This window comes from Rutidosis leptorrhynchoides, chromosome 2 (assembly GCF_046630445.1).
Source record: "Rutidosis leptorrhynchoides isolate AG116_Rl617_1_P2 chromosome 2, CSIRO_AGI_Rlap_v1, whole genome shotgun sequence".
In the NCBI taxonomy this organism is placed as follows: domain Eukaryota; kingdom Viridiplantae; phylum Streptophyta; class Magnoliopsida; order Asterales; family Asteraceae; genus Rutidosis; species Rutidosis leptorrhynchoides.
The window spans coordinates 167,690,295-167,698,777 of NC_092334.1; the positions used below are offsets into that span (position 1 = coordinate 167,690,295).

The following is an 8,483-nucleotide window of genomic DNA, read 5'->3' on the forward strand; positions in this document are numbered from 1 at the left end:
AAGTAGTATTATCATTAAAAATTATTATTTTTATTATTATCATTATTATCGTTAAAGTTATAATTAGTATTATCATTAATTATCATTAATATTATTATAATATTTATTATCATTAGTATTATTATAATTAAAAACTAATATTAGTAACACCTAATTAATATGATTACTATTATTATCATTAACATGAACGCGATATAAAAGACGATTAAAAGCTATTAAATGAATCGATTAAGGAATAATGAGTATGGGTATCCAGATAAAAATTAAAATATTGTAAGATATTGATTTAGATAAAATTATCGTTCTTATTATTTTTATTATTAATATTAAAAGTATCGTTAGTATTAAAACTATCATTTTAATAAAAATTATCATTTTAAATGAAATGTCATTGTTATTATAAAATATCATTATTATTATCATTTTAAATAAAATTATTATTTTAAAAGTTAATATTAAAAAGTATCGTAAATATTAAAGTTATTATAATTAGAATTATCATTTTATCATAATATCATTTTTTTAGTGAATATAAATATTGATATTTTTATTAATAGAATAATAATAATTATTATTACAAAATAATATAACTTTTATTTATTATTATTATCAATGTTATTTTATCAAATAAATATGTAATACAAATAATATATTTACCTTAATAAAACCTATCATAATATTTTTTTTATGATATTAATGAACTTTATTACTTAAAATATATAAAAGTATATTTTTATATAAAGTTTTATTTATTAATAAATGAATAATATTATTTACTCTAATAAATCTTTTAAAAATATTTAAAAATATAAAACGACGATATTTAAATTATATAATAATCATGTATAAATTTTGGGAATCATTTTGAGTCAAATTGACTTTTGTTGACTTTTGCATATTAGTCTCGAGTGTAACATCCCGCATTTTTCCGTTAAATTATTTTAACGCCCGTCTTTTTATTTTAATATTATCCTCAGTATCTCGATTCATAGCCTCCATTAGCTAACCTTCTTAAAATATTTTCGTTATTGGATTTTAACATCTCTCGTACTCTCGTGTAATTCAAAATAATTCGTTTGGTTAATTCACGCACCCGCACCCGAACTAGAGGGACTAAACTTGCAAAGAGGCCAAAGATTTGACTAGGTCAACTAGTCAAACCTTCAACCTCCTCCTCTCATTTTCTCTCTTTCTCTCTTTTCATACTTCCATTTTCCTCTCAAGAACTCAACCAAGATTCATCATCTAATTTCGGATTTGGAGGCTAACATCAAAACAAATTACATATTTGGAATCCTCTCTTCATCCTCTTCGACTTGATACCAATTTCATCTCATTTGGGTAACTTTCTAAAATTACTAGATTTTGTGTTCTTGATGTTTTTGAATTATAAAAGTGTTAATTAGTGTCTATGGCTCGTGTATAACATGAATATATGTTTTGTTTGTTCGATTTGTTGTTTTGAGTAACTAGTTTGAACACTTGAAAATGGGTTTGCTTAATCTTTGATTTTGGAAGATTAAATGTTGTTAAATCGTTAAAGTTCATGTTTTAATTGTGTTACTAGTATCACTAGCTTCATTTTGATGTGTAGGTTGATTTGTAAAACTTCAAAAACATGATTAATGATTTTGTGATTCTTGATTAGGGTTTGATCGTTCTTGAGATGAACTTTTTGATGCTTGAATACCATGAAATGTTAAATTGTTAGTGTTTAGTTGTAATGCATGTTTCATTACCTTCAAAACGGCATATCATATGTGTGAATTGGATTCCTGAAACTTAAAATGCATTTTGTGAACTTGAAACTTGAAAATGGACTTTAAATGATCACATGACGAGAAATCGGTCATTGGAAATGATGTTTTTGTTTGATGAAACATGTTTAGTTATGTTCCTTGTCAAAAGAGCTTTCCAACGATATAAGGTGCGAGTTCTAAATGTTTACGGTTTGCATTTTGTGCTAAAACGAATTTTGGATCAAGACTTGAACATTTGAAACTGGCCAGGTACCAGCTCCCGTGTATTGTCGCGGCGCGACAATTGTGGGCCGCGGCGCGGCATAAGCCGTGTCCAGGCTCTGACCTCCATGTCCAAAATACGAAAAATGTTTGGCATACTACGGACCTCCGATTCACATGAAACTTGTTCTAACATGCTCATATATGATTAAAAACCTCAGAAAAATAGTTCGGGACCCGACCCGAACATGTTGACTTTTTCGTTGACTTTGACCCGACCAAGTTGACTTTTAATCAAACTTAACCAAATATTTGTGCAATCGTTCTAACATGTTTTTATACTTGTACCTTGCATGAAACATGACAATTTGATTCACATGCTATTATGATCGAGTCTTAACGAGCCATAGGACTAATTGAACATCTTTGACCTATCGTGTTTACCGTTATTGATACAACCTATTGTTTAGGTCAAGACTAGCATTGTTCTTTGCACACGTTTACTTGTTGAAGTACTTTACTACTCGTGCACTCAAGGTGAGATCATAGTCCCACTTTTACTCTTTTTGAACTTACATTTGGGATGAGAAAACATAAACATTTCTTTACTAAGTGAACACAAGTACAGGAAAACAAACATTCTACATACGAGTTTAGAACAAAATCCTCAATTCGATTATCATTAGTTACACTTGCCGGGTGTAAGCGAGAACTTATGTTGTATGGATCCATATGGGTTTGACAAACCCTCATTCAAACGGTTCGCTACCGTTTACGAATGAAATATATTTTCGAGAAACAGTGTATGTTCTAGCACTAAGTGATGGGGTTCTATGGAAGGAATGTTAAGCATTGATAATTGGGTGCTCGTGAAACAAACTTTTGGAATGTATTACTATTATTTCATTGATGCAAATCTTGTGGTTCACTTGTACTTACTTACTTAAACCTATGATTTCACCAACGTTTTCGTTGACAGATTTCTATGTTTTTCTCAGGTCTTTGAACGCTATGTGAAACATGCTTCCGCTCATTATTTTGATACTTGCATTGGATGTCGAGTATACATGCATTTCATGGAGCGTCTTTTGACTTTCTTTAAAACTGTGTCGCATAGGTTTCACATGTAACTATAACTTTGTAACGTAACTTTTGGATGAACAATTCTTGTAAACTTTGAAACAATCTTTATTTTTGAAAGGAATGCGACATATCTTTGGTCAAACGTCACGTTAAAGACCTATGACCACGCAACGGGACCTAAGTAGTCGACGCCGTCAATTGACGATTTGTCGGGGTCGCTACATCGAGCATTAGGATTGTGGTACACTATGACATAACCTAATTTGTTAGACAAATATTGACCAACATATAAATATATATACTTAATTTAGGTTCGTGAATCCGAAGCCAACCTTGCACTTGTTCAATGATGTTATATGTATTTTTACTACGAAATACAGTATGGTGAGTTTCATTTGCCTTTTTACCCTTTATATTTTTGGGCTGAGAATACATGCGCAAATTTTATAAATGTTTTACGAAATAGACACAAGTAATTGAAACTACATTATATGGGTGAATGATCGAAGCCGAATATGCCCTTTTAGCTTGGTAGCCTAAGAATTTGGGAACAGACCCCCAAATTGACGCGAATCCTAAAGATAGATCTATCGGGCCCAACAAGCCCCATTCTGGAATTTGGAATGCTTTAGTACTTTGATTTTATCATGTCCGATGGGTGTCCCGGAATGATGGGGATATTCTATATGCATCTTGTTAATGTCGGTTACCAGGTGTTCACCATATGAATGATTTTTGTCTCTATGTATGGGACGTATATTATGAGAACTGGAAATGAAATTCTTGTGGTCTATTAAAATGATGAAAATGATCGTTTATGATAAACTAATGAACTCACTAACCTTTTGGTTGACACTTTAAAGCATGTTTATTCTCAGGTGTTAAAGAAATCTTCCGCTGTGCATTTGCTCATTTTAAAGATATTACTTGGAGTCATTCATGGCATATTTCAAAAGACGTTGCATTCAAGTCGTTGAGTTCAGTAGAGATTATTATTAAGTAAATGACAGATTATGTCATTTATAGTTGGACATTATGAAATGGTATGCATGCCTGTTAATTTTCAATGTAAAAAGAGTTTATCTTTTAAAAACGAATGCAATGTCTAAAAAATGTATCATATAGAGGTCAAATACCTCGCGATGTAATCAATTATTGAGAATCGTTTATAATGTATATGAACGGGTCCCTTCAGTTGGTATCAGAGTGGTGGTCTTAGCGAACCAGGCCTGCATTAGTGTGTCTAACTGATAAGTCGTTAGGATGCATTAGTAAGTCTGGACTTCGACCGTGTCTGCATGTCAAAAGTTTTGCTTAGCATTTCTAGTCAGAAATCATCTGCTTATCTTTCTTAGGAAATTATCTGCTTATCATTATTAGTCTAGACACGTCTTGCTACATTAATTGCATGAGTAGTATATAGACAAAATTCATATCTTAGCGTATCTGCTAAATCATATCTTATCATATCTGTTACTTTAAACTTTGTCTGACATATCCCACAAATTCCTCCGTAATCTACGAAATCTTTTGTTCTATATCTATGGATATTCTATGTAATTAGAATACTATCCAATAACCGAAAATCATTTCATATCGAAAAATCCTTATTCAATCGTACGAAATGGAATTCGTCATTAGTTCAAGTCCCTCAGATTCCGAAATGGAATCCCACTCAAGCTCCGAAAGCAGTGTGACCAGAATGGATCAACCAATTAGCCATCATCTATTCTGTATGAATTGGGGATGGGTTCGTAGCCTCCTTAATCATTGGAGACAAGAAGAAGGTGATCCCTTTCATCCACCACATTGCCCTCTTGGCGAAGAACCTAAAGCACTTACCGGCGAACCTGTTCGAGACACCATTTTCTCTCTCATTTCCAGAGTATCTCGTCACGATTACATACTACATCAAATTTTAGATTTTATTTATCAGCTCGTTCGAACCGACAATCGCCCCGGTGTAATAGAAGAAGTCAACGAGCTCCGCGCTCGGGTAGTGGCTTTGGAGAATATGGTGCAAAGGTTACAAACACCAGCAGCAGCACCAGCAGCATAACCAGTACCACCATCATCAACGCCAACAGTACCATTACCACCTCTAACCACAACCGCGTCGTAAACCTTAACTTCACAATCTATCCCACGAGCATCAACGTCATACGCACCATAGATACCAAGGAGTACCAACAACAATAACTGACGAAGTATTAACTCATAACTTCATTTGAGAAACATTCCGCGGCAATTATGTAATCTCTAAAGTCTTAGAGATTATCTAATCTAGCCTTAACCATAAATCAGTTAGGCGAACCAAAATGATAGAAGGAAGAGTAGAAACCCTGACAAAAATGGTGTGTGATTAACCAGCTAAACTTGTTTTTTTTTACCAACAGCATCAACAGTACCGTCATCGTCACCAGCATCGCCAGTACAGTCAACATCAGAATCAACAACACCTATAACATTACAAACCCCGTCAGCTCAAGAATCACTGTGGACATCATTACGAATCAATAACGCGTATATTGTATCAACAAGTTATGAAGAATTAACTCATTTCCTCTGGAGAAATTATATGTATATTTTATATATATATATATATATATATATATATATATATATATATATATATATATATATATATATATATATATATATATATATATATATATATATATATATATATATATATATTTTGAAATAAAAATAAATCTTTCCGTGCTAAGCTATTGTGTGTGAATCTTAACTACTCGGTTAATTCATATTACAAATAGGCAATAATGTACGTCCTTCGCCCGCGACTTAACCATCGTTAACTACAATCTCTGTCTCAATTCAACAAATTCCAATTCCTAATAAATCAAGGATATATTTGATTTTACACCTTCATCATCGATGTAACCGATACTTTTCAGATACCATCATTCGTACTTTGCGAAGTTCACAAGAATTTAACAAAAAACAACATCACGCCTCAACAAATAACGAAGTATTGATTCATAATTTCAATATTATTGAAGAAACACTTATGTAATCTCTAAAGCCTTCAAGGGATTATTCAATTCTAGTTCCAACCATAAATCGAATAAGTTTAATTTAGTATTAACTCATTAAAATCTATGTTACATCTGAAGAGAATATATACATGTATATTTTCATAAAGACTGTAATAAAATTCTTTTGTACAAAATATTAATTGTGAAATTTCTTTAACGGGTAGGTAATACCCGAGAGATATATATATATATTCACAATTAATACGTTACATTCTTCGAATCTGATTAAGCAAATTATCAACTATACTTCCTACTTTCACAATAATATACATTCTTTCATAGAAATCAAAACAACCATATTCATTCAAACTCAATTACATATTCTAATTTTGAAACCTCAGAATTAAATTCGAGATATAACCGGTACCATCACTTTTAGATTCCTACATCTTTCAAAGCTATATTTTGACTTCAAAACTGTGTTAGAACATCAAATGTATATTAACGATTACAATCTGTGTTCAAACCCTTCGAAAATTTCTGAAGACGCTTCAAATGATGAGCAATCGAGATGATGATCCAACCACATGTTACCCACAGTTATGTACCCGAAAAACTCTTGAAACCAAAGTAAAAGTTTAAACAACGTATCCGCGTCAGATTCTTTGGCATTTATTAGCAAAAATAACTTTGCGATTCCTTTTCAAAGTAGCCAGTTTTGTCACAGCTCCAGCAAGTCAACTTCGACTTTTCAGTCAGACTAACCTTATTATAACCTTGAGATATACACCATCGTTACCGGGGAACCTTTTACATTCCACCACATTATTAGCAGATGTACCAACAACTTCATTACCCTTTGACTTTAGCCTCTCCAAAAAGGCATTATAGTTATTCATTGAAACCCCATCATTTACTCATTCACATCTTGTAACGAGAATTTCCATACGAATCATCGGGAATTAGCAATCAGTATTTTGAAATCTCGCAGCATGTCTACGCCAACAGTTATATGTGTATATATAACGTCTATCTTCTGGACTTAATTTGAATGTGAAGTTTCTGAAAAACACTCCGAACTACGAATTGGTTCTTCGAAAATGGAAAAATGCTGATAAAGCAGTAAAAAATATAAACGACTTTAACAGTAAAAGTTTGATGATAATGAATATGTGCGCTGGCAAAGCACGGAAAAAGAGAAGTCTAGGAACTGGAAACCGGATTGAGCAAAGTATGAAGGAGGCTATGGACAAATCACAAAGACTGAACCTGACTTCAAAGAATCCAAATAATTTAGTACCTGCTGAAGTCATTAATGAATACCTTGCTCCTGACTCTAAACCCCTGCGGACAATATTCTTCATCATCCTCTGATATTAGAAATTCTAAGATATCATCGTACATTTCATTATAAATATCCTCCATAATTCTGAAGATATTTTCATAATTATTCTTATCTGAAATCATTTACCTCTTCGCACTATCTGTATTACATCATAAAAGAAACTGTTTTAGTTTCTAAATTTTGAATCCTTCGAGTTTAAAATAAGAATGCTTTGAAGTATTGTTGGGAACTGAAGCATGAATTAGTATAATATAATGACACTTGATCAACGTGATTATATTACAGTAATTCATGCTGAGTTTCTAAATGGAACGTGATGATTCACAGATCATAACATCATCATGTGCCATGTTATACGACTCTTGTATTCTATTTAACCTCTAAAATATTAAGAAAATATTTCTTGATGATTCGGCCTTTTCCGAGGTATTCTGGTAATTTGACAAGTCAAGATTGTGCCATTACAATTTCCTTCCTAGAACATTAACAATGTTAATTCCAAAATTCATATCTGCGAATTCTATACCATTACAAGCTGTGCTTAATCGCAAGAAGAAGAAACGAAAGGACAAAGCCCCGAAACAGAAATTGGGGTATAAATCGCAGCAAATAAAAGAAAGCATTAACTGGGGATGACAATGATTATAGAAGACAGAAGCAGGGACATCAAAGTATAAGGGAAGATATAAAACCCAACAACAATGTAGAAATTACAAACCATATATATCGATGCAAATAGCAATATAAAGACACGGGAGAACTAAAAACACTATAAACCCAATGATATAGTAAAAGTAAATAGATTCTTCCGGCGGCAGATGAAAAAGAAGAATGACAGATATGAAGGTAAGGAGTATATCAAGAATCAGAACAGGATGGAGCATATTAACAAATACTTTAAAGTATGAGCTGAGGGAGAAAGAAGAGAAGGTGTGAGTTGTAAGGAAACGAAGGGAGTGGATTTATAGTAAAATAACCGACAGAGCAATCAAAATGGATGATCGCATTTAAAACGGATCCTAAATTTCCTTAATCAAATCTTATTACTAAGATCTTATCCATATCTCTTGAACTTCGGAAATCAACCTGTCTACG

At 32.3% G+C, this 8,483-nt stretch overlaps 1 long non-coding RNA gene across 1 annotated transcript; it reads left to right on the top strand.

The window, feature by feature from the left end:
* Positions 1–1,076: 1,076 nt before the first annotated feature.
* On the top strand, positions 1,077–3,165 carry LOC139891556 (uncharacterized). The gene is made up of 3 exons (XR_011773703.1): positions 1,077–1,341; positions 2,432–2,498; positions 2,960–3,165. It is a non-coding gene; the product is annotated as an uncharacterized lncRNA (long non-coding RNA).
* The last annotated feature ends 5,318 nt before the right edge of the window (positions 3,166–8,483 follow it).